This window comes from Dermacentor silvarum, chromosome 1 (genome assembly GCF_013339745.2).
Source record: "Dermacentor silvarum isolate Dsil-2018 chromosome 1, BIME_Dsil_1.4, whole genome shotgun sequence".
NCBI classification, from domain to species: Eukaryota; Metazoa; Arthropoda; class Arachnida; order Ixodida; family Ixodidae; genus Dermacentor; species Dermacentor silvarum.
This window is the reverse complement of record NC_051154.1, coordinates 313,521,774-313,549,133: the sequence shown is the minus strand read 5'-3', so window position 1 is coordinate 313,549,133 and position 27,360 is coordinate 313,521,774. Positions and strand designations below refer to the sequence as shown.

At 47.7% G+C, this 27,360-nt stretch overlaps 1 protein-coding gene and 1 non-coding gene across 2 annotated transcripts in view; both read right to left on the bottom strand.

Annotated features, from left to right (window-relative positions):
• LOC119437299 (visual pigment-like receptor peropsin) overlaps positions 1 to 27,360 on the bottom strand; it is a 442,111-nt gene that overhangs the window by 275,815 nt on the left and 138,936 nt on the right. The window lies entirely within an intron of this gene.
• Positions 14,206 to 14,277, bottom strand: Trnaa-cgc (transfer RNA alanine (anticodon CGC)). The gene has a single exon. It is a non-coding gene; the product is annotated as a tRNA-Ala (tRNA).

Sequence of the window (27,360 nt, the reverse complement as noted above, 5' to 3'; positions counted from 1 at the left end):
GCTAGGGACGGCCGGCTGGAATTAAATTTTTCGTGATAGGGTATACGTAAGTCGTACGGTGAGCAAGAAATATCTAAATTTCTTGGCGCGAGTTGTTTCACGTGAAGTTTTATGTAAAGTACATTTAGTTTGCACCCGCCCCGGTAGCCGAGTGGCTATGGAATAGTGCTGCAGAGTTCGAGGTCCCGGGTTGGATTGCGGCCGTGGTGGACGCCTCTCGATGGGGGCGGAATGCAGAAACACTCGTATACCGTGAATTTTTGTACACGTTAAAGAACCACTCGCTTATACGGCGGCACCTCAAGGAAGCCAGCGTGCCGATGAACATGACTGGCGCATATGTTGGTGTTGCTCTCCGTTGTTGGGCCGTAAAACAGCTCCGTTACATACAGTTAGCCAAAAGTATTTCAACTACGACGTGCTTTATAATAAGATCCTGGTTTGGTCATGTAAGAACTTCAACACTTATTTGAATTTCAAATAATCTCAAGTTTATCATTTGTACTAAGCGCCGTTACAGCACAGAATAGTCATTCCAACAGATATTCCAAAGATTCAAGCAATATATTCACCTTGCCAAGAATTGTCTTATTTGTAGGAGTGAGCGTAAACCAAAATTTTCGAATATGAATGGAATACTAATACTTAATTAGCATTGAATATCGAGTCAAATATCGAACAGTGATATGCACATGCATTTATTCCCAAGTTCTGTTATTTTAACATGGTGGAACGTCGCACTTACATTGTCGACGTTAAGAAATTGGACTAGTAAGATTGTGTATTTGGCTCATGTGAACTTTGAAAATAGAGAAATGTTCACTAGCCATCTGTTCTCGTCAAGCCTTGCCTTATTATACAACATCAAATAGCCGTAAACTCAAAGGCATTTCACCCTGTGCCATCCATCCCTCGTCGCATTTGCTGTCATGCAATAAGCTCAGGATTAGGGGTGGCATTGCAAAAGTAACAACTGAGCTAGGCAAAAGATGCGCTTACACCCAACCAAAACGTAGTGGTACTCTAATGTTTGCTATAGCCATTGCTTATGAAATAGTTGAAATAGCATTGTCCTTAATTTTTCTTATTTTTCATGCCACATGAAAGCGGGAATTCTGCAGTACAACTTGTGCAACAAGCCCTTTCTGTTTTTGTTTTTCCTTCAGTCTGAGACACCTGACACTATGGTCGAGGTAATATTCTTGCAAATTACGCAACCACCATAAAATGCGAGGTATAGTACATTATACTATACGTGAAGAAGTGAGAGAGTACCTTCGATGGCATGAAAAAATTTTTTTAATTATAACTCCAAGTAAACATGCGTAATGCATCCGCACTCACTTAGAAATAGCTCATTTTACCATACCGCGATGCGCGCAGTCATCGTAGTAATGCCCATCGGGGAAAGCCCATCGCATATGATATCAGTACTACATCTCCGGGGTTTCACTTGGACCCGGATTGTGGTAGCGGATCGGCCATAGCTCCATCCTGAAATGTTGTAAGAGGCATGCGATACGCTGCAAGAAGCGCGACGTGGGTATGCGGCGGGGAGCTGGCATATTTGCATAGCGAGCCGCATGGACGGCCATTAGTGCTGCGGATCGTCCCATTGGGGCTATAGTCCCGGAAAGAGCATTCTTATTGCAGTTGGATTCTTCTGCGCAGCCTCCGCAATCTCCTTTCGTTGCACTCTAAGTGCACCCTCGCTGTCCAGAAACCCGGGCCCTTTGGTACTGAGAAGCTGGCTTGCTCACACAGCTTATCCCTTTAGTGGCTAAGCACGCTTTACAAGCGAAGTTTTGCCAGCAGTCTGAAATCATCACTAAATCAGACCCAAATTCTTAAAGTAGACGTAAACAAATGCTGAACACCGTGTTTGCCCCCGTACAGCCAGCAATATACTTGATATTTTTTTAAGTATTCGTATCTAAGCGAATATTACAAAATTTCCACTACCTAACTCTCGAATCGAATACGTAAAAATATTCAATACCATTTGAAATTAGGAATATTCGCACACCCCTACTTATTTGTTCACTTTAAAAAATGAAATAGAATTTTACGTGCGAAAACCACAGTCTGATTCTGAGACACGCCATAGTGCGGGACTCCGGATTATTCTGACCACCTGTGGTTTTTTATCCTACACCCAATGCGCGGTACACCGGCGTTTTTTATTTCGCCCCATCAAATTCCGGCCGCCGCGGCCAGGATATGATATCATGGCCACATGGTTGCAGCGCAACGCCATAGTGACTAAACAACCACAGCGGGTTATTGTTCACAGTTAAGTCCAGGTTCACTAGCCGTCCGTACCCTCCACTCTCGAGGGTACGGACGTTGCTTCCCCACTTGGGCGTCCGAGACGCACCGCCAAAGACGGTCTACGCAAGTGGGGGATACTGCCGCTAAGGATAGCGGCGACGGGTTCGCTGGATGCTTCTGGTAGATTGAAGTAGACACAGATGACGATTGAAATGCACTTTCTATTTACACCTATTTACATGGAATTACACATACAAATACCAGACGGGACTGGAACGCATAGGGAGACCCTATATCGGCAGAGCCGATGGTGCATAGCACCGAACTTTGTCCAGCACGCTTGGTCCGGGCACCGGGGCCACGTTTTCTACCCTTCGGTGCCCCTCCCCGAACATTTACAGCCCAATCGCCACTGAGCGGCTTGGAGAGTGGTCCGCCGGCGCACCAATCACTAATCCTGTACTAGGATCGTCTTGTGAGGGGTTCGCCGGCATTTCCAGTACTGTGCTTCTTCCAAGCGCCCTTTCCTCGACCACCCTTTACGGTGTTTTCCCCCCTCTTCCTCAAAACAACATACAAATAAAAACAACGCACCAAGGGAGAAGGGTGACAAATGCATAGCACGCGTACTTCCGCGCAAAGCAACAGAGCCCACCACAATGGGCACAATAAAATGCTAAAGAAACAGGTAGCACCTGCAAGCCAAAGTGATTGACCTTTGCTGTGACTCCTTCTCCGCTCGTACCTATACAAAAAACCGATAGCGTAGTAGCTGCGGGCCATTTGTCAATGAAAGCTGTCAACCGACACTTTAGGTTTTGTTCAGTAAATGCTTCTTCAGAGAAGCTTTTCACGACGGCCAATTGGCAACTGTCTCCGAAACAGGTTTTAAAAATGGTTAGAAGGGGAAAGGGGCACGCGGTGAATAATGATTACTGCGTTCATGCGTTCTGTGCCTATGACACGTACGCCCGGCACGCGCACCTCAGGAGACAGCGGTAGTCACGGACCTCTTAGTTCTTGCTGTCAGGGCGACCCCACGCAATGTACGTGACGAAGTACCGATATTCCCTCTTCTTGAGGTCCGCTTTGTGCACTAATGGGCACTAAACGCGTCGTCGTGCGAGGCCCCGTCATCGCTCAGAGCCAGTGGGCCCGCAAGTACATCTGGTTAACCGTAATCGTTACCGTCACGTTTGACACCACTTGAAAGCGTGTCTCCGAAAAAATTTCGGAACCGTGCGCCGTAACCGACAAGGGTCGTTGACGCGTCACGACTTGTTGCCACTAATCGCCCCTCTACATGCCGGGAATAATCGGGCAATGTCATGAGCCGTGCGCCTGCCCCATCTCGGCGCCGTCCCCATAATAGGCATCCGCCGCTGACCATCAATTATCCTATTGTGCTTTGCATGTGAAGCAAGGACCGTCGGCAACCCACCGCTAGCCATTTCTCTCCCCTTTCATCGAAGCCGTTTCGTTCGGCGAGACCAGGTTAAACAAAAACGCCGATCTTAAGCCCTCCGAGCAGCAATTAAAGAACTAACTAGCGCTTCTAGCAGCAGGCTTCCATTCACTTTGCTTCTATGCATTTTCTTAACTTGCTGAACTTAGTAAGTGTTCCCCGGATGTGACTTTACAATTAATAGTAGGTACAGCGGGGGCGTGGCACTGCGGGTCACGTTACTTACCCTTAACACGTGTTGTCATGGCAATCGTGGAGCTCCTAGGTGCCTAGGGACATACTCGCTTAGCGACTTTTGAGGCACTGGACTGCGCGGCCACGCGTCGGCTGCTAGTTACTGAGCGTGGCTCTCTTATCTCCGGGACCGGGCGCAGCGACCTTGCCGAGCGCAGCTCCTACGTGCGTAGGGAGCGAATCGTTTAGGGTGCGTTGAATGTCTGGCGGTGTCTGGCCCACGTCGGCCGCGCTTTATCATTGTAGTGTTTGTTCTAGTGGCGGAAATCCTTGCAGTAGTGGTGGTGCGGCGTGACGGCTTTTGATCTCAGTGCACTGTCGTGGTGTAAACAACAGGATACTGCTCGCGTTTGTGCCCCGGTGCCACGGCAGAAGCCGCGGTGCCGGGTGCCGACGCGAAGCGGTGGTCGTTGGGGTGTTGCGAAGCGCAGTGTAGCAACACCCCAAATAAAAAAATACTGTTCCAGTCAGGTAGACTGCTTCCTCCCTGATAGTGAGATTATATTTGGATCATCAAAACAGTGATGCGTTCATTTAGGAATATCATCGTTTCTCTCTCTCACCCGCTTGCCCTCGCGCGTGCGAGAGAGAAACGATTATTAAGTTATTCTGCTTAACACTTGTTCACTTACGAGGTCTGAAGACAAGCGTTAGGTCATTGAGGGGACAAGGGGTTGCCTGTACGCGTCTAGAGGTTACGTGTTTAACTGACCTACTTAGATTTTTTTATTGAGATAACAATTATAGGCACCGGGCGCGGGATCAATTTGGACCGCTGGCGCCTTCATGCGGCGGCGCCGCGAATGTAATGGCATGTGGCGGCCTGGGCCGCGCGCATCAGGCGCTGCCGTGAAACCAAGTCTGATCAAACATGTTGCGTTTTGGGTGCCCCAACAGTTACTGAAACATGACTGAAGCTGGTTAGGCGATTCAATCCAATCGTTGTTCATCGCGGCATCGCGTTTTTCAGGCGGGAAGTCTGTATATGTGCGGTCTGTAGGCAACAGCGCGTACAGTGCTCAGCAATTGAAACGCGATACTCGAATCGCATGGTCGCCAGCGCTTTTTGCACTGACTGTAAGCACTGGGAACACCAAACTGATGCATTGTGGTGTAGAGTGAAAGCAAGAACCTTCGTAGCGCATTATGACTGCATTTGGTCCCACGGCGCTCATCTGTGGCGCGAAAAAAACAAAAAACAAAAAAAACGACGGCAGCCGCGTGCTGCCAGCGCTTGAATCGCTGGGCACTGTACATTTCCGACGCTGATTTGCTATGGTATAGTTGTTCTAACGTTAATAAAAGGGACGTTCCTACGCAAGAGCTTCGTTTCCCACTTGCCTGTCTTCGACTCCGCAGTGTAACGGCTCCGGAGCTTGTGCACCGAAGGCAAACACTCCGATTTGTAGTCATTTTACCACATTATCAGTGTATCAGTCTTCATTTTAAGGTACATTTTCCTTCCTAGCAATTCCCAACTCTGGTTGCGTCCGGCACATGACTGTGCTGTGCATCGACGGCGAACGCCAACGCATGCAGTCGCTTGTTCACACTCGCCGCCACCGACGGCACCCGTCGCACTAAGCTATATAAAATGGGACGTGACTGAAGATTGGGCTAGTTTATAAGCAATTAAGAATGGGGAAGCATTGCAAAGATAAAATAACAACAACGGACAGAGAACGGGAACTTACTGACACATGTGCTATCGGCGAAGCAGCGCAAGAATCAGAATAAGGAAGACGTATGCCTCCTTTTTTTTTTATCTGTCCGTAATTTTTGTGTTCTTCGCCTATTTACTACGCGAGAATGTTAACGCGCACAGCAAAATAACATCTGGAATATAACTGCTAGAGTTCTACGTCTTAGCTTGCCGCGGTGAGCTCCGTTCGCGTGGTGCATTTGCATCGCAATTTGCGCTCGTTTTCTGCTTTATATACTACCTGATGCCACGAATGTGATCTGCCTCGTACAAGTGACGACCTTTCTCAAAAGTAGACACACGAAAATGCGTTTTCCGGTGAGTCAGCCCTTAAAACCTGCAGTGCCAAATCACTGGAAGTACCGAGCGCTTTCGTCCTGTCGTCTGCTTCACATGCCAGTGCTCTGACAGCTGCCGTTCGTGGCGCTGTTCGCCAGCATATCGCCGGCGCGCCGCTGGCGCCTTACGACGGCCGCCCGGTGCCTATATGGACACTCCAGGCAAATTTCCGCCCTCTTTGTCACCGTCGGCGTCCCCTTGCTGTTCCATATGAAGTGCAACACGCCGTATGCTGTAGGTGCGAGGGAAAGCATGCTAGGGTGAGCCGAGAACGATGGTGGCTTGGTGCGGCCACGTCTTGAAGGGGGGAAGGCGGGCAGGGTTCGCATCTTCTCGCGCGGACAAAGGGGTAGAGCGGGGAGTGTGTGCTCGCGCTAGGAGTTGACGGGTGAAGGGGGGCAGGGTTTTTACGTCAACTTGGGACGCGGCTGCGCGCGTCCTATCTTGGAAGTAATCTGCGGTGAGTTCGAAGGCTAGCCGACCCTAGATAGCTGATGGCTTCGTGTGCGCTGTGTTCTCGTGCTCCTACTTGGCGTTGAAGCGAGAGGCAGCACGTGAAGGAATTCACTCGCCATTGCTGCCACTATTCGTCATGCCCGCGTTCTGTCAGCGAGTGTCCGCGTTCATTGAGTGAGATGCGTTCATTTTTGCATGTGCGCGCGTGAAACCAAGGTGATGTTTGCCGTCGCTTGAATATACTCAGACTATTTCTTGCATTCCGCCTAATTAGATAATTAGTCTTAATTAGTTATTCAACTTCTCAAATATTATAATTAGATGAAAAGTGTCAATGAGGAAATTGTAGAGCAACATGAAAAACTCCCGATGCTCAATACGTGCTACATAAAAGTGTTTTTCCGAGCGTGAAAGAATATTTTAAGGGTGTAACAGCGCACACAGACGGGGACAGAGTGAAGAAACAACAGCTGGCGCTGTGTCCTGTTGTTTCTTCACCCTGTCCCCGTCTGTGTGCGCCATTACCCCCTTAAGATACTTTACCAACTAACTCACCAAACCATCCTTGCGAAAGAATAGACACAAAATTGCCGCGCGACTGGCAGCTCGAGGCACTTCGCGTGTATTCGCAGGCTTTTTTCACGCTCGGAAAACACTTTTATGTAGCACGTATTGAGCAACAGAAAACTGTATAGGAGGTTTGTCATGTTGCTCTACATTTTTCACATTTACACTTTTCATCTCATTGTAATAGCGGTTGATTAATTAATGAAGACTTATTTTCTAATTCGGCGTAATGTAAAAAATAATCTGACTATCTCCAAGCGACGGCAAAGAATATTACCTCGGTTTTTTTCGGCGATGTAGCATTAGCATATTTTTAAAGTTTGGCTCAAGTTAAGTGAAACACCCTTTATATCCCGATACATGTTTAAAATGGACCTGACATGAATGACAATCATGTCATAACACTAACGTCAGAAATGAGATGACATGAAAATAATGGATTACATGACATGATATACATTGCTTTAAGAATATATTCTGGATATGCGTGCTATGACATACATGCGTGACATGAATATCATGTCATGAGATGTATTTCACAACTTGATTGGCCTAAGTGCCATGAATGCTTATCATGGCATGTCTGTATGTCAAGCCGTCACATGATTCCCATGAATGCCATGGCTTCAGCACCACCCCTCCCCCCCCCCCCCGAAATAACATCCTGCCAACGTGCCTGGTCCAAGTGGCTATAAAAGGACACGGGCTTCAGGTTGCGCTACAGTTTCACCGTCAAGTAGCCTGTTCGCGTCCTCCAATTGACACCACGTACTGCCGTCAGTGAGCATTTTGTTACTGCGTTTCTTACCAATCTCGCATCTCCATGCCGCTCGTTCACATGGAAATCATGCAATCGTCGTTACTGTCGTCGTCTTGCCACTGTCGTCACACACAAACACTCTCGCGTTAATTGTTGTTCGCGGTACTCGGTGTCACAAACAGAAATACTGGATTTGCACAAACACATTGGTTAGCTTAGTAACGCTTTGCGGAATCCCAAGCAATGGTGCATAGCCAGCTGCCTGCAAAATGCTTCGCATAACGTCGATTCCCACAGTGCGTGGGATATGCACATTTTCTTTGACATGTGCACATGTCATGCGCAGGATGCGCGAGATTGAGTGCCGCAAGTTTATTGTGAGCGTGTTGCCTGCCGGTAATCCGGTGCGCTATGCTTAGAAATAGTCGATATATAAGAAGATCGTGCTTCGCAAGCACGAATGAAAGCTTCGCTTAAACCTATTCCTGCCGCACGTAGGATCCGCATATTTTCTTAGCATTTTGCGTGTCCCTTTGTGGCCAAAATAAACGTGTTCATTCGCAGCCGCAATAGGCTGACTATCAATAGCAAGCGCTATCGTTAGGTGTTACCGCTTCAGGTACACAGCCACTTGCTAAAAGTCGTTCTAGCGCCGCTGAACAATACAATGGCACCGGAAAACCGCAGTTTACTAAGAAATTGCCAAAAAATTTGAACCATAATTCTTTCCAATTTAACACTTGGAGTAGCTTTTACAATTATGCAAATGAATCATAAGTGGTAGCTTGTGTTTCATGAGACGCAATTACCCAATGGTATCGCACAAATAGAAAACGTTGCCAACGCGAAGAGTTTAGGGATAGTTTTCGAACAGCAGTACGGTCGTATATGTACAGACGCCCCGCTTATGCTTTGCTTTCTGCCATCACCGTGTAGTGATTGCACAAGTATTGATCTCTAACAACAACCGTGCGGTGTTCTCAACGTGGCTATACCGATTAGGCTGTGACTTGAACTTTCGATAAAAGAGCAGCCCGGTGTAGCGCAACCGGTCATTTCATTTGTTGTTAAGACAGCATTTAACTGAAGCGATATAACAGCACATTAATACGATGGAGAGAAGTTTGCAATGCAAACGAATTGCTGAAGGGGCTGACTCCGCCATCCCAATGGCACCCTATTTCGGATTATCACAATGCCAGGCAGTCTCTTCTTTATACCCTGCGCAGTGATTGCGGACATGAACGTCACAAGCGTTTTTGAAGCTTTCATTTGCTCCCGTCCCCTGTCCTGTGCATCAATGGCAATGACGTTCCTTTTCTGAGCATGAGGAACACGAGGTCGATTTCTGGCAGCGGTGGGCGCATGTCCACACTCGCGTTTAGTGCATTGGGGGCACGTTAAAGGACCTCATGCAGAACAAAATTAGGAGACGGAGCTTCCCCCCGGGCCCCTATGTCATCCTATATAGCCCATGTGTGGCATTGAGGCGTTAAACAGCAGTAGTCATGACTGTTTTTTGCGAAAAAAAAAAAAAAAAACTCAAAGTGCTTGAAGCTATAGCTACCGCGGAGGTTACCAGAACCGCTGGAGAAAGTCCTTTGCACATATTCAGCAAGGAACGAATTATTAATTACCTTTGCGCTGGCATGTAAGCGTGTCTACAGTAAGAAAAAAGAAAGGCACTGAAATAGAAAGCTGGTCTCATGTAACAATGCCCCGTCAATTTTATGTTCCGAAGATTTATCATGCCTGTCATTTAGATTTGCTACAAAATCCAATAAAGCACATCCGCAAGACACCGTTGCCTCACGTCCACCTAACGCTCTTTCGAGTGTAGCAGTTGAATTTGCAAGAAAGAAAGTCGTTGATGAATGGCTGACAGACTACGAGAGTAAAATTTTTTTTTCACCTGTCAGCGGTTAAGATGCCTTTTGCAGAATGTTTCTATCTGAACTAATCACTTGTTCGTTCAAAGAAACGCTTCCGCCTTTCGTAATTTTTGCTCAATAGTTTAAGGGGAACTCTTGCTTCAATAAGTTATTAAGCCTTTTAAAAAGAAGCAATATGCCTCCTTGTATTACAAAATTATTGACACGGGAACTGCGTGAGGATTTAGAAATATTACAACAATCCAGTAGAAAATCAAGCAAGTAATTGAGTATGACTTCTAGGTTCTTGCGATGTAATGTTCCTGCTCTATTCGTCAAAAAGTGAAGTGAACGCTCTTGATTATAAATTCCCGTCTCATTTCATTCGTTACAACCAGCAAAAAATAACCTGGGTATGTAATCAGTACTGTACGGATTCTTTAATTTGCCTTCTTCTGGACTCATTACAGACAAGCTCGCTATGAAGGTGGCAAAAATGAAAAAAAAAAGAACTCTTAAAACAAAATGTGGGGAAATTTAAGTGCTATGTACTATGTACCGCGCTGACTCCATATGTTCACGAGCGCCAGTGAAAGAAAAGCAATCGCGTCCACAGAAAGGCGCTCCAATTAAGAATTGTATAAACACAACAGAACAAGGAACTCTTAGGCTGAGAAATTGAAACTGGCTTGACTTCGGCTCTAAGACATAGAGATAAACAGCACTCCTAATGAGCGTCGGACGACGAAGACATCACGTGCCAAACGACATAATAGAAGCTATGTACCCAAAAGAAGAGGAACGTGGCACCGAGGCAGTGGCACAAAAAGGCTGTTATGTAGGACAAGAGGACGTGGTTCATTTTAGTTGCAGTATTCAAGTTAACATTCAGGAGGCGACGGTTCATTCTGAGCCACAACCTCGTTTCACCAAACCAAAAAAAAAAAAAAAAACACAAATCTCCCTAATATCTAAAGCAAGAACTGGGTACCTTGCTATCTCTTTTTCGGTCGTTTTCTTTTTCATTAGCTCCTCATGGGCAGGTAAAGCTGAAGCTATCAAAGAGCGTAGAATTAAACGTGAGTAGCCACATATGTGCCACTGTTTATAAATCACAGACATGAAAAAAAAGTGACGTGCATAAGTTTTCACACGGCATTCATTGTAGTGTCTTAGTGAGGTGGAATTTACATACCTGAATTGTTCGCACACTTTTTTTGCAACACGAAGGAGCGATGGTGCAAACTTTGATCAAGGAGGTTTCGTGAACAAATTAGAACTGAAAGGAAGACGAGAAGCTATAGCGTATTTTACAGCAGAGGCATTGAATGCCCTCCACTCGGTTGAGGTGCCACTGGTTTCGCTCATTTGCGTTTAAACGAAAAAGGCTGATACGGCACGACCGACAACGAAAGTGATTCGCGCCCACGAATACGAAGCAAACAGTGATGCCAGGGAAAGCATAGGGCGCAACAATTGTGTTTTTTTTTACTTTTGAAATGATAAGCTAAATTGAAAGGAAAGTGGACAAAAAGACGTCTTGCCACAGGCAGCAGCCGAATTCACATCTTCCGTATTACGCATGCGGGCGTGCGGGGATTCACCATTCAGTTACTGAGGCTGCCGTCCTTCCGTACACTTTCCTGGGTATTTGTGCACGTGTACCAGGTTAGCCCTGAAATAGTTCAACAGAGCCACTCACGGTCAATTCAGCGTATGTGAAACATTTTTTTTTACCGCAGACGTCACGCCGTGCGGGAACTTAGGAGCACGTAACTGGCCAACAAGCCTTCGTAGGCTACGTCATGGCATCAAGACCGCCAAGTCGAGGCTCTCGCTAAATGCATTGAACGAGAACACCGCTCAGCCAGTTTGCTGAGCGATGACGTTGTACGGAACTATGCTGAGCGTGGTTCAGGGGCCAAATTCAAAGCATCATATATCCCCTAAGATAAAAACCAATAAAAATAAAAAGCCATCTAATGTGCTGTGTATGATATTTCTACATGAAGCACCTCGTTGCGAAAATCAGGGATAAACGTGGACAAAAGCCAACATTTTGGTATGTTTGTCATTCTTTTTCCGAAAATTCGTACATTGTACTGACGCAAGAAATTTTGAATTTAAGGTACAGCTCTAGGATGGTCAAGTAAAATAATTACAATGAACAGATGAGTGGTCATTTTTCCAGTAAAACATAGTCAATTTGGCAAGATGTTTTCTAAATTTCTAGCTCCCAAAGCACTTTTTCCAACCGAAGTTTCCAATAAACACCAGTACATATTGACGCATAAATTATTTATGTTTTTGGTGACCGATGTTCAGTAGGTAATTTCTGTTACAATGTTAATGCCGAGCGCAAGGCGCGCCTTTCTGCATCGGAAGTTCCTCGAATGTTATCGCTGGTTCTATCCGTTGTATGTTGTTCACCCAACTTTGTGTAGCACTTTCTGCAAGGCACGTGGCCACCAGCGATTACGCTGGAATCTTCGACAAGTGATGTACAAATGCCGACGCGCTTGTCCATCACCACCTAGATAGAACAAGGCCTGCTCACTTCGATCCATGACGGCATGAAACTCGGACCGACTACCATAGACATAGACTCTAATGGGTATGCTCCCGAGTAAGTAGTGGCCATTTCGACGTACCCGCTTGATCCCCCAGGCTTAAGTTTCAGTTTCAGTTTATTATTCATTCACACAGTTATTTACACAAGATATAATATACAGACAAGGGTCCCATAGTCAGCGACGGCACCGGGATCCTTGATTAATTGTTCTATAAAAAATAAAGCGGAATACAGAGCAGAGAAACAACAAAATCGAATAAGCAAAAATACAAATTAGCCATATAACATTATACAAAGTTAATCACACAGCAAATAATTCTTAAGTTGGTGTTTAAATGAGTACAAGGTAGATGACAATTTAATGGCATATGGTAGACTGTTCCAAAGTTTAATTGCGCAAAAAGAGGGAGCCATCTTTCCGTAATTAGTATGGTGTAAAGGTAACAGGAAATTTCCTTCTGCTGCAAACCTTGTGTTATTAGGATTAAGAAGTAGATCAGAACTAACGAAGTTGTAAGAAACTTGTTTAGTTAATAGTTTGAAAAATAATATCGCTAAGTGAAAGTTGAACAAATTTGTCACTTGAAGAATGCGGTTTGTACGTAGTTGAGAGGAGGCATTAGAAAAAAAAAGGCTTCGGGTTATAATGCGAATGGCCTGATTTTGAATGTGCTGAATAGAGGAAAAATGACAATGATAAGTATTACCCCAAGAAGCAATACCATAAATGATATGACTATGAATGAAAGCGAAGTATAACGATAATAGTGCTTCTTTGAAAAAAAATGCACGTGATTTGAGTAGTGCTCTAATACCAAATGCTGTTTTTTGTTTGATGTGAGCAATGTGATCGGTAAACTTGAGGTGGGGATCTAATTTAATGCCGAGGAAGGACACACAAGTGGAGGGAGGAATGTCATGCCTATTGATGGTTATGGCCGGAGAGAAAGGTAAATGTCTCTGTGATGACCTAAATATCATAAATTGCGTTTTAGCAGGGTTTAAAATGAGAAAATCTGGCGTTACACCAATCAGTAATTTTAGACAGGTCACTGTTTAGTTTCAAAATTAGCGAAAGTACAAATTTATCTGCGTGGGCAACAGTCGTATAGCAATAGAAATGGCAATAGAAATTGCGGGCCAGGTAGCATGAACTCATGCATCGGACTGAACAGCCCTTGTGCTATCTAGGTGGAGTTGGCTTGACCCACAGAAAAATCGGATTTCGACTATCGCCAACCGTGCACACCGCTCTCATTGTGGTGAGTTTTTTTTTTTTTTTTGCGTGGCACAGGTTCGCTCAATAAACAGTTGATTTCGTGATTTGCGTTGTGCCCTGTTGTTCCTCACCGTCACTACAACGTGACAATATAGAAGACAAAGCTTTGTAGGTTCAGCACACGAAGTTGTGCAGCGTTACACACAAAAATAACTTTTATATTAATTTTCTCGCGGAACCATGTTTCAAGTATTTGAGCAAAATTTGGGAGCATGTCATTTAACACGAAAATTTATTTTCAGCAAGCTTTTAAGGCATCCCAGCTAACCTTAGCCAAGCTATTCAATGAAAACAGAAATTTTTAAATGTGGCACAAGTTAAGAGTTTAAAGCCCAAAGTGTTCGGTTGTCATGGACGCATACAAGCAAACACCGTAGGTCTTCTAATTGTATCGCACACCGTGTTTTTTCAGTATTTTTTTTTTCGTTGAACAGCTTGGCTAACGTTAGCTGGGAAACATATTATGAAATCGCTTCGAGCAAGGTATTAAATAAGCATGTTTTTTTTACAAGAAAATCTGAGACAGCCGAGTAAACTGTCTGGGACAGTTGGCCCTGCTTATATAACCCTGCTTTAGACGACAGAAAGGCTAAACATTGACGCACTATAGTGCAATCTGCTGACAGAAGTCAAATGTTTCACAGCGCAAAAGTACAAAAAGAAAAACACATTTTGGGAAGGAAAAAAAATGGAGGTACCGGGGTTCGAACCCGGGACTTCTCGCATGCGAAACGAGCACTCTACCTCTGAGCTACACCCCCACATGTGAACACTTAATACCAGTGTAATGAAGAAGAGAGCTCGAGCATCGCTCCGGCCACTTGTCTGCTGAAGAGAAAGAGGACTGACGCCTCGGCGCTGCAGCTCGCGCTCGCGCTCGCGCTTTACTGGGACTGCTCGGCTTCTCTGCGCTCGAGCCACGGTGCTTATGGCTTCCCGCTAAGACCTCATACACACAGCCATCAAACGCTCCGTCGCGTCACCATCACGTCAAAAAAAAAAAAAAAAACGTACAGCAGGCGCGAGGGAGCAGTGTACGAATAGGCGATGGCGACGTCAACAGCAGCACGGTTTTGCACAGTGTTGACTAACCGGTCCCATGTTCGCCTAAATCTATAGATATATAATTTAGATTATGCATTGAATCTGTTAAATAATTTGATGTTGGTGTAATGCTTGCATATATAAACGAAGAATAAATTGTTTAATAGTACATTACCAACACTAATATCGACATCATTGTAAACAACAACTTGACAGGATCTCCATAGAGGTGACTAGCAACTCCTACCTGCAGTCAAAATGCCGAGCCACAACAACCACGGGTACAGTGTACTAGAATATAAGGGGTAGTGTGCTCACTGTGCACCAGCGGCAACGGGCCGAGGTGAAGCCGCCGATTTCAACTTGGAAACGGGCTTTGAAATCGGCGATGCGACGCTAGCTGTGTCACAGGGAAAGCGGATATTGCTACGCATGCAAAGACACGCCGCGAACATGCACAGTGAGCACCGCGGCGTTGAAGCACAAACGGAAAGGGCGCGGTCGCGGATGCTACATTGATCTCAACAGAATGTGTAGCAACATGCGCTTTCCCTGTGGCACACCGGGCGTTGCACCGTTAAATTCAATGTATAACTCCGTTTCCAAGCTGACATCAGCGATTTCACGCGCCCGGCGCCGCTGAGCCCACTACCCTTATATTCTAGTACACTGGACCACGGGTCTGCTTTCGTGATGCTGAGCGGATTTTTGCTGCTATTGCTTTTCAAGCGGAGACAGCATCAAGCGCGCAAAGCTCGGCGACGAAGAAGTACGTGGGTGCGAGACATGCGCAGGAATCGCAAGTTCAGCCTTGGCCGTTGTCCATGTCGCACATTTGCATGAGCAGCACCGGAATGCCCAGCTGAGTTTTCGATGTGTCCACACGAGGAACGCATGTAAAAAAAAAAAAAAACCAGCAGCCGTTGCTGTTGCCAACTCCAGCTTTGTAAAATGGCTGTATTTAGCGACGGCTTCTTAAATTCTGGTTGGTCTAGTTTGTGGGGGTGGTGCTCCGCACAGTGCTAAAAATTAAATTATGGGGTTTTACGTGCCAAAACCAGTTCTGATTATGAGGCACGCCGTAGTGAGGGACTCCGGAAATTTGGACCACCTGGGGTTCTTTAACGTGCACCTAAATCTAAGTACACGGGTGTTTTCGCATTTCGCCCCCATCGAAATGCGGCCGCCGTGGCCGGGATTCGATCCCGCGACCTCGTGCTCAGCAGCTCAACACCATAGCCACTGAGCAACCACGGCGGGTCTCCGCACAGTGCTGGCGACGGAAACGTAGAGATATGCTCTGCGTCGCCGGCGACCCGTTTTTGAGAAGAAAACAACTCGGAAACCGTCTCCCCTGACGATAACCGGTGACGTGACGATGACGCGATGGAGCGTTCGACGGCTGTGGGAATGAGGCCTAACTGTCTATGAACACCGTAGCATTTGGTGGAGGTGCTGGGGTACCTACCATCTCGCCCTGGAACTCCGGAGCCGCACTAAGAATTCTACAACCGTCGCAGCCGTAGTCACCTACTGCCAAAGCTTTGACGACTTACGCAGGCAACAAGCGCTCACCCACCAAACTGCTCCTCAAGTGGCATCCCTTTCAAGCTTGGCGAATGCTACCGGACACACTAATGATGGGTCTCTGTTGCTTGTAATTTTCTAAGAAAGCATTAGGTAGTATGTTATGTATGGGCAAACTTACTGGTCTGTGCAGTCGTCTGTGAAACTCAACTTCCTTATGCCTCGGACGATACGAAGCATATGTGTTTTCATATGCAACTGTATACATGTTGACCTTCTGTGGGTCCCTGGACTCACGTACAGAAGTTTGGGATATTGCTGTCTGGCTGTTCTTGAGATGCTTTTGTGCCGCATTCTGTTGCAAACTTCGTGGCAATATTTTTTCTTTGCCAAGCAACGAATAGCCGGTGCCACTTAAAGGCGCCAATCTCTCCTATTAATTCATATGTCAATAAAAAAGGACAAATGAAAAGTTAGGAACAAATAAGCAGTTTGTTCGCATACACAGGACTCTTCAGAGAATGCGAACTATCGCTGTATGGCCGGTAATGTCTAGTTCCCTGAGCGACGTTGCCTGCTCCAATACCTAAGTTGTCATCCTTTATGTCAGTAGTATGTTCGCAGAGGTGAAATTTAGTGTACTTTAGCTCAAATTTTATGTTGTATTATACACACAGTTGACGGTTTCAAATATTTGAAAACTATCTGAAAAATGTTTGCGTTTACAAATTCAATGCAAGGACCGAATCGAATAGGACATTACTCGGCATGTTACTCGAAAGTTTCGAACAATCACGCACCCCTGAGCTTCTCGCACGTATTTTTACCACATAGAGAAGGATATTGTTAGTTGCAGACGGATCTTACCTTGCGAGACTTACCGGCAATGCCCCCGCGCCAGCGCCCCATTTCAGCAAAGTTTAGGACCCAAAATTATAGGTATGTCGCTTAGTTGGTCATCACTCACAAGTGAAATAGTATCGTTGTAAAAGTAAGCTTGTTCCCCTGCCACGTTTGTAACGATATTCCTTCGCTGTACGCACTTCATCGAACATTATGAAACCAGGCGTTTCTCAATGTAATAGCTTTATTACTACATGCTTAGTACTGCAGTCTTTCATTATTGTGCCCCCCGGTTTGTCCAACGTAAAAAGGAGGGTGAGGAGGATGGCACGACCTTTTCTTCGATGACGACGACGTCGCTTGAACGCAATCATATGGTTCGCATGAATGCATGCTCAGGAAGCGTTGCTGTGTGGCCTGGTGATTACGACGCTGGTTTTTGGATTGGGGCTACGCGGGTTTGACTCCCGCTTCGTCAAGGAAGTTTCTTTTCTTTCTTGGTATCACCATTTTCTTTTTTCCCCTCTGTTTGGCGGCGCGGTCAATTGTGCCCCGGTGCCGCGGCGGCAGCCGCCGTGCCGGGCGCCGACGCGAAGCGGCGGTCGTTGCGGTGTTGCGGAGCGCAGCGTAGCAACACCCCAAATAAAAAAAATACTGCTCCAGTCAGGTAGACTGCTCCCTCCCTGATAGTGAGATTACATTTGGATCATCAAAACAGTGATGCGTTTATTTAGCAATACCATCGATCCCTTAATAGCAGCCACAGTTGTGCCTAGTCACCACCAGCCCAGCGTGTTCTCCGTGCCGCCGGTGCCATCCTCCGCGCTCTCCTTTTTTCTCTCTCGCGTGTGCAGTCATCCGCGGAAGCAAAATACGCATCCGGGGCACTGATGTATGATCGAAAGTTTTATTGCGAATACAAATCCGCTCTTTTCAATTTTTCTTCCTCCAATTTCTAGCATCCGTGCTTTGACACTAACATAAACTGTTGAGAACTTCAGCAGACTGTGCGTATAAACAATGATGGCTATACGTGAGCTATCTTCCTATTTCCAATTTTTGTTGTTGCCAGTGCTAAAGTTTACCCTTTCAGGCGTCGCATAGCAATGTCCATTGAAAGTTTACTTTAACGACATTTTTTCTGTCTCCCGAATCGTGAAAACCGTACCGCTGCAAAACGCATTAGGAATCTTCAATCATCCAGTGAGTTCTGCCAAGTTTGCAGAATGTGGACGCTATGAGTCTACAATGTTGCCTAATGTAAAACATTGTGGGAAAAAATGAAGGAAGTGTGTGCATCAATCTGCGCTCGTGCATTCGCATGTCTGGGCCTCTGCGTGTGCGCGCTTCATCTGTCTGTCTGTGTCTGTCCTTTTATCTATCTTTTGTGTCTGTCCGTCTGTCTGTCTTTGTTTGTCTGTCTGTGTCTGTCTGTCTTTGTTTGTCTGTCTGTGTCTGTCTTTGTCTGTCTGTCTGTCTGTCTGTCTGTGTGCATGTGTGTGCGCGCACGCGCGTGCGTGCATGTGCGTACGTGCTTGTGTGCGTGCGTTTCTGTGTGTGTGTGTGCGAACTTTTTAATTGAGAGCGAGGTTAGAAGCATGGGAACCTGTGGCCGCCGTACAAATGTTACAAGGTTCGCAGGCGGGGTCAAATCTCGCGTCCCGGACTGCAGAAAGGTTGTAGTTTTTCTCGCGTCTTTTTCGTTTCTTTTTTTTTTAGAAATCGAGGTTTTAGTAATAAAGACGCAAAGATCAAGCGCAATATAATAAGCACAAGGCTTCTGGTGGATATCCGGCTCGTTCTTTCGGCCCCGAAGCCGAGCGCAGTTTCGACAGACGGCGATCAAACTCGGTGATAAGATGAAGGTAAGGTTCGCCGGTTGGATAATGGAGCACGGCATAATGCGTTTTTTGCCTGGGCCCGTATTATGCATCATGATTCTTCTTTTTTTTCGGATAACTTGATTTCCTGTCCCCCCTCGCAACCACCGGCCGATTCCGATGATGTCGAGGCGCTTTCTACGGGCCAATGAAGAAGGCCAATAATGAAAAACGAAAAAAGAAATCGAAAGTGCTAGGACTAGGCCATATGGATAATATATTACGGATATACTAATGGCGCAAAAAACGGACCGCGAAACGCGAAGCACACACAGTGCTGCGTTCGTGAGCCGCCCGTGTCATCTTCGGTTTTAGCGATATTAGCACATCCGTAGGGTAATATAATCGTTACATGAACTCGGCTCATTTCAAGTTATTCCCGGTTCCTGGTATTTTATGTCGCTGTTTGTGTCATCAAACGACCTTTAAATATCCAATTTCACGATGCACCGAGCGGTGGTGAAGCGGCAAAGCAGCACGAAAAATGTCCCTAAATTTGCAGTATATTCGTATGTGTACGGCAGCGGCAGTGACATAAATAAAAGAATTGAATTGGTGGGTTTAACTTCGCGAAACTGCACAGTGCACTATAAAGGACACTGTGGTGAAGTACCCCGGAATAATTGTGACTACCTGTGGTTCTTGAACGTGAGCTTAAAGCGAAGTACAGAAGCATTCTTGCATTTCACCCCATCAAAAGGCAGTCAGATACAAGAAGAGAACTTTTCGAAGGAATCACGGCCACTGCTTGTGTAGCAAGCCTGACGTCACAAGGTTGTGTAAGAGGAAAGCGATCATTCTTTTCGCCCTTCAGAGTACTTGAGTGCCGGGCATTTAAACAGGCTTTTTCATTTTAGCTGCACCAAATTTTTAAAAATTGCCTCGGGCAGATAGCACAATTATAATCCTTGATCTAAACTACTCGATGAGGCGGCCATTGCTACCACGAGAAATCAAAACGCCTAATTGAATAAATAGCATAATTACGCTAATTAACTTTTTAATTATTATTTTACGGCACATCTTTCTATCTACGAATTATAGCCGCTGAGGTCGCGAGGCGTATCCACTTGGAACGAATTCTCAGGACTGAACCAGTTTCGAGATATAATTTTCGAAGCGTCTGACGAAATCCATGGGCATTTCAGTTAACTTTATCCTTTAATGCATAAAACAGCGTTTTCGACTCTCTAATTACCTTTTTAATGAATTACTTTATGGCGCGTAATGCAACCTACGAGTTGTAGCTGGTCAGATTGCAAGGCATATCCACTTGGAGTGAATGTTGAGGATGGCACCAGTTTAGAAATATGCACCGTTAAAACTTGCAAAAAATGAACTGTTTTTCTACTTTCTTTTAATAAAACGTCATTTTATTCATTCAAGTAAAAAAGTAACTGGGACGTCAATGTTTTTTGTCGCCAACCTCGGGAATTAATACCTAGAAACTGGCATCATACCGAAATCTGCCACAGACGATGTATAAAAATTCTGCAAGATCTAAAAAGACAACAAAACTGGTATAATGTCGGCTAATGGGTATCTCTAAAGCACAAATATCACTTAATGGAAGAACGGATGATATTTAGCGGCTTTTTTGATTCACTTGACTTTCTTTCACATTTCCATTCTGGACGTATTCACCGAGTGTGCGGCCACTCTTGGTCAATCCACGAAAGCGGGTAGGTGTCACTGTGACAAAAGACAGAACCCTTAAATGGAGCTATACCATGCGTCCCAGCTAACATTAGCAAAGCAGTTCAAAAAATATTTAAAAAAACAAAGTGAGTGATACACTTATAACAGCCAACGTTCGTACACCGTTGGTCTTGTAAAAGTATCTTGCCCCGTATGTTTTTCATGATTTTTTGTCGTCGAACAGCTTGGCTAACTTTAGCTGGGACACCCTACTACTACACCCTACTTCTGGAGTACTTCTGTGTGCATAGGAAGTGTCCTTTGACACAGTTCTGTTCTTTCTAGTTCCGGTTTATTTCCGTGCAAATCTAAGTGCATCCGCTGGTCTTCACTCCTTGCTCGGTCGTGATGGACGTGGACGACCCTGCACGTCTGCCGGCGACGACGGCGTCAGCGGCGGCCGCCTCCAGGAAGCGGGTCGGCCAACAGAGCGACAGCGACAACGGGGACACCCAAGTCTACTCTCTCAGCGGTGACGACCCTTCCGATGACGACTGCCAACATGTGCAGAGCCGCAAAGCAAAGAGAAGGAACACTAGGATGTCTTCATGGTCAAGTACGGAAACGGTAAGACACACGCAAAGGCCGGACGCCAATGCCATCATATTTGTGCCAGTGCTTCCTACCGTTAAGATGAAGCTACTCAACAGACAATCTGCGTCGATGTTACTGGAAGCCTTACTGGAAATGTCGGACATTCGAGTGAACACCCGAAAAAATCTACTAGCGGTCGATGTCCAGCACGCGGGTGCTTTGACCCTCTACGCAGTGTAACCGACCTTGATGGCATTCAGGTGCGCTGCTATACCCCTCTGGGATCTGATATAGTCATTAGCGTTATCTACGACGTCAACGTGGCCATCCTTAACCACGACTTGCCAATTGTTGTCAAGCCAGCTAATGACGAGGTCTTTGTGGATGTTACTCGGATAGGCAGTTCACGCTGCGTGAAGATTGCATTAAAGGGTAACCATCTACCCTCGCATGTTAACGTGGGACACTTCAGTCATGCTGTGCGGCCTTTCATACCGAAGCCTCTTCAATGCCGCAAATGTATGAAACTGGGGCACATAAGCAGTGTCTGTGAAAACCAGGCAACAAGCCCCCGCTGCGCCGAGCCCCACGATTCAGATAAATGTGGCGCCACTATAATGAAGTGTTCGAACTGCCGCGGATCACATGAGGCTTCATCGAAGAATTGCCCACATATTAAAAAGAAAATGGCCATCTTGAAAGAAATGGTGAGAGATCATTCAACTCATCGCGAAGCCGCCGCTCAGATTAGGAGGCGACGTTCCCGTCGCCGACGTTCTTCAAGGAAGGCTGTTGCCTCTACGACGCGCTTGCCACTTCCTATGACATCACCTCCTCCTCTGCCACCCATACCATACAATGCGGAAATGACCACGAAGGACAAGGCCACTGAGAAGACATCTGCCGAATCTTGGCCGGCCCTACCAAAACGACAGCAAACACCAACACGATCGCGGCAAACTTCTGATGGACAACCCTCAGCGTCTACTCTCGGTGATTTGTCCGACCCGGACAGGGAAGTGACTGTAATACTGCAGTCGCTAATTAATACAATCCGCATGATCCTGAACAAGCTACAAACACCTGCAGCTCGAAGTGCTCTGTAAATACTCGGATGCACTAAATCCAGTGCTTGTTAGCATCGTCTAAGCACCATGGCTCGACCAATAGTCGCCTTCCGCACTGAAGTTAAAGGTGCGTCGATCTTCCAGTGGAATGCCAGAGGTCTCAGGACCCGCATAGCAGACTTTCGCCAATTCGTTTTTAAAAATCATTTCCCCATACTGGTCATATGCGAACCAAATACATCGACTCCACCCAGACTGTCTGATTACGAACCTTTCGCCTCGACCACATGCGGAGCCTGCAGCAATATAATCGTCTACATCCGCACGGATGTAGACACACGTAGCTGCCGACTCCCTCAGAGCGCACATTCGTCATCTGTCAACGATCCCCGACCATCACTTAGCTTCCTTGCCAGCGGAGAGACCTCACGCAACTTTGTCAAAATTGATTAGCGCCCATCAAGATCGTATAGTGTCATCCTTTACACCGGCGGCGAAGCCTTCATCTCCCCTGTGGTGGAAAGGAACGCAGCGAGCGCGGAGGGAGCGGACGCGCCTCACATCGGCTCCGGCAATTTCCCTCCGGTTTACCGAAAACTCCAAGGCACCCCGTGAAATTTTGCGTCTACTAGACATATAACATCACCCGGCGCCCGAAGATACCGCTCTGGACCAGGTGGGCCAATTTTTGGGCCTTTTAGGCCCATTTTTGTCTTCGCCACTTCGCCCAGCTGGGCCTAACACCCCGGCGTCGGTCTCCATCGTTCTCCGCGGCCGCCATGGTGGCCTCTGCTTGGTGCGGGTACGATCCCGAGACGATGACATGGTCAGAAATCGCCGCAGAAGCCCTGTCTTCGCTTGAAACTTCCACTCCGAAGGAGGAGATAGTGGATGAAGGCCTTTTCTCGTTGGTGGCACTTCGTAAACGCCAGCAACGCCCGAACACCTCGGCGGTCAACGGACTCTCCATAAGTGCCGGTGTTTCTGTGCCTCCGAATACTGCAAGGACCAACCCTCAGCTCTCGCCAGCAGCGGGGTCGACGAAATGGCGGCCCACCGCTATGCCTCGACTCCGCAAAGAAGATTTCACGATCGTCATCAAGCCCAGAGTGACGATCTCCCTGAAGACGGCCCTGCAGAACGATGAGCTTGGTGGTTTGCTCTCTGTCTACGTAAATCCATCTTCGGTGGACATTCATAGTGTCTGGCCCATCTGGGATCAGAATATCGTCATTGCCACCACTCAAGACGTCAATGCGGCGAACGCGCTCGCTCGTGAATTTACACTTAATGCTTCCAAAGGCCCCATCCCGGTGGTCGGACATGCCAAAGTCAACAGTGAAGTCTGCAGGGGGATTATTACGGTCCATGAGCAGGAAACTTCTACCACCCCGAAATCTAAAGTCCAGTGGCGCGGAGGAGCTATAGCCTTCATCCGCAAGCTGGGGAAGTCGACGATTGCCCTGCTCACCTTCGTGGGACACAGAGTACCGCGTTATGTGCACTATAACAGTGTGGTGACTGTGGTGCGCGAATATAAGCGGACTATTCCCGCGTGTTTCCGATGCGGCACCATCGGTCACCGTCCGGACTTATGCCCTAATCCTCAAGACAATCGCTGTGGACATTGCGGCGAAACAGTCGCAGTCCTCGAAGACGGCAACATGGCGCCCCACGAGTGCACTGCTTCCTGCATTGTGTGCGGTGGCGGTCATCTTACGGGCTCGCAAGACTGCAAGGCCAAATTCCAACGGCTGCAACAACCGGGCAACCCGACCGGTCAACGAACCCAACCTCGGACTGCAGTGCCCTCGGGTCCTGTCACCACTTCAAAAGCTCCCACGCCTAGCAACAAGAAGACGAAAGGCACAACCGTACCAGCGCCACCGGCGGGCACCTTGCCTGGACGTGCCCCCAAGTCTCCTCGGTCAACTAACCCGAAAGCGTCACGGAATCCAGACGCCCCTACATTCCAAGACGGGGATTTCCCGGCTCTCCAGGGCGCTCCGTCTGGCGCACCAAAGAATACGTCTCAGTCCAAGGTAGGCAGCCGAGACGGGCATCCTCCGCCTCCCCACACTCCCCTACCTTCTCCCCCACCAAAGCTTCTTCCTCATCCACCCCTTAATTCTGACGTCGCAGACCTCCGCCGCGAGCTCGCGACTCCGGGCGCAAAATGCTCAACTTAACGCCAAAATTCACGCCCTAGAAACGGCTCGGTCCTCCCCGCCCCCAGCCCAGGTAGCTCCGGAACGGATTCAAGTGGTGCCGGCGGACCCGACACACTCTAGCTCCGAATTGCGTTTCACCGCCCTCGAAAACGCCCTTTCCGAGTTGACGACTCAGATATCAAATTTTGGCCAAATCCAAGACAGCCTTCTCAAGGCGGTCACAGCCACGGTTACGGCCGCCGTGACGGCCAACATTAAGACATGGCTAGAGTCAAACCCCCGGCTTCTACGCCGAACGGGACGCCTCAAAGACGCGAACCGCCCATCAAAATTCACCCGACCCTTCGATCTAACCGAACTCTCGGAGGAGCCGGAATCGCTCCCGCTGCAGGTGACGGAACCTGGGCCGGCCCTCCAAGGCAATCTCACTTCAAATCAACATGGCTGCGTCCCCTCCCAACCAACCCCCTAGAGGGTGGCGCCCCCCGCAAAGACAGCAAGCCCTCTATCTTGTACAGTGAAATTGTCGGGGTTTCAAATACAAGACGAAACGCGCCCACTTAAGGGCGTACATTGACAATCTCGAACACCCCGCCGCAGTCCTTGCGTTGCAAGAAACCGGGGCTGCGGTTAAGCTCTCGGGCTTTAACGCTTTTCAGCGAGACCTATCCACCTGTCTCCTAGTCAATAAAGGCTACACAGCACAGGAGGTTGATCTCGACATAAATCTGGAATATTCGTATGTGATGGTCTCTGTCATTCCCCTGCAGCGAACAGATAGTCCCGTACACATACTTAATATATACTGCCCCCCGAAACTAAAAGACGTCGCTTTTTCTAACATATTTAGCGCAGCGCTAAGGATCGCGGGTCGCAATCCCCTGATGATAGTGGGCGATTTTAATGCTCCCTGTCCCATGTGGGGCTATCCCAAGGAAGAGCCGCGTGGTCGTAAGTTGGCGGGACTTATATCTACGCTGGGCATCACTCTTCTAACCGACCCGGTCCACCCAAAAGGTGTAGGGAACTCCGTCACTCGGGACATCTGCCCCGACCTTACCTTCACGAAACACATCCGACACGCAGACTGGATCAACACCGAGGACCACTGCATACTGAACACTGTCATTTACACTCGACCCTTACATCGCCCCCTTGCACAAGCCAAACTTCCCGACTGGAATGCTTTACGCCAGGCCCTCCCCGTAACTTCTCTCTTGGAACAAGACTACTCCACTTGGGCACACAGACTCGTGCAAACACTCCGTTCACACGAAAAGCAGATACAGCTTACGGAACGTGCACCGGACGTGGATAACCACGTGATGCACCTCTGGGCAGCTAGCCGCAGCCTAACCAAACGATGGCGGCGGCAGAAACACAATCGTAAACTCCGCGCTCGCATCTCTGACCTTACTCTGCAAGCAGCCGAGTACGCTGCCCAGCTCGCCCACACTAACTGGGTAGATAGATGTAACAGCGCAGCAAGACAGAAGTCGAGCCGCAACACTTGGCGGCTCTTCAGGAGCCTCATAGACCCTACACAAACACTATCGGAAACCCAGAAACACCTCACTCGCGCACTACACAACTTTCAAGGAAACACGGAGCAGCTAGCGAACGCTTTGCGCTCACAATACCTCAATCAGGATCAAGACCCGCGAGGGATGGATTATTCGTATGCAGGCTGCGATAATCCGGAAATGGATCAGCCATTCCAGCTCCACGACCTTCGCGCGGCTCTTGCACAAATGCGCAGGGGGACGGTGCCCGGGAGAGATAAGGTAACAGTCAAACTCTTGGCAAACCTTTCAGATTGGGCATACGGAACCCTACTCGAATACATCAACGCAATTTGGACCGGGGACACTTCGTTGCCAGCCAATTGGAAGACATCATTGGTAACCTTTATCCCGAAGGCGGGGAAATCGGTAAACACAGGCAACCTCCGGCCCATCTCCCTCACTTCGTGTGTAGGGAAACTCGTAGAAACGATGGTCCGTGAACGCCTCTTGGAATATCTCGAGAGTAAGAACACCTTCGCCGACACCATGTTCGGCTTCCGACCTCAAAAGTCGGCACAAGACATCCTTTTACAGCTTCATCACGAGATCCTCGAACCCACAGAACACCCACATAACGACAAGATCGTCCTCGCACTCGATCTCAAGGGTGCCTTTGATAATGTTAAGCACGCCGTCATGCTAAAGCATCTTAGCGAGACCAACTGCGGCGCTCGTACATTCAACTTTGTCAAACATTTCTTAACGGACCGCTTGGCCTATATACGCCTTCAAGAGACCGAGTACGGCCCGTTTGAGATGGGAACACGGGGCACACCACAAGGCGCTGTGTTGTCCCACCTTCTCTTTAACATTGCCATGACACACCTCCCGGCACAGTTGGCGGGTGTCGATGGTGTTCAGCATGCGCTGTACGCCGACGACATCACCATCTGGGCCACTAGGGGAAACATAGGAGAGATGGAGGAATGCCTACAAGTAGCGGCGAGCATAGTAGACCACTATGCACCGTACTGCGGCCTCCAATGCTCCCCCTCTAAGTCTCAATTTGTGCATATTCGACCTTTCCCGAAATGCAAAATCTCAGTTCAGCTTTCTCTCGCCAGTGGCCCCATCCGAGAAGTGGAGGAGATTCGAATACTCAGTCTCTTCATTAATCAACATTGCAAGGCAGACACAACTCTTGCCAGACTCCGCAAGCTCGGCGACCAGGTGGGCCGGATGGTTTGCCGCGTTTACAACAAACGAGGAGGGTTGCGAAGTAAGGATGGGGTGCGGCTCGCACATGCCTTCGTAACTAGTAGAATACTGTACTCGACTCCATACCTACGCTTACGGAAACATGACGAAGATTGCTTGGAGGTTGTACTCCGCAAAATGCTCAGGAGAGCCCTCGACCTCCCGATCTAGACTTCCAACGCGCGTCTTCTCGCGTTGGGGTTGGTGAACACCTATCGGGAACTTCGCGAGGCGCATCTCGTTAACCAATACACGCGTCTCGCCCAGACCATGTCCCGTCGCCTCCTCTTGGACCGGTAACATATTAAACATGACCAC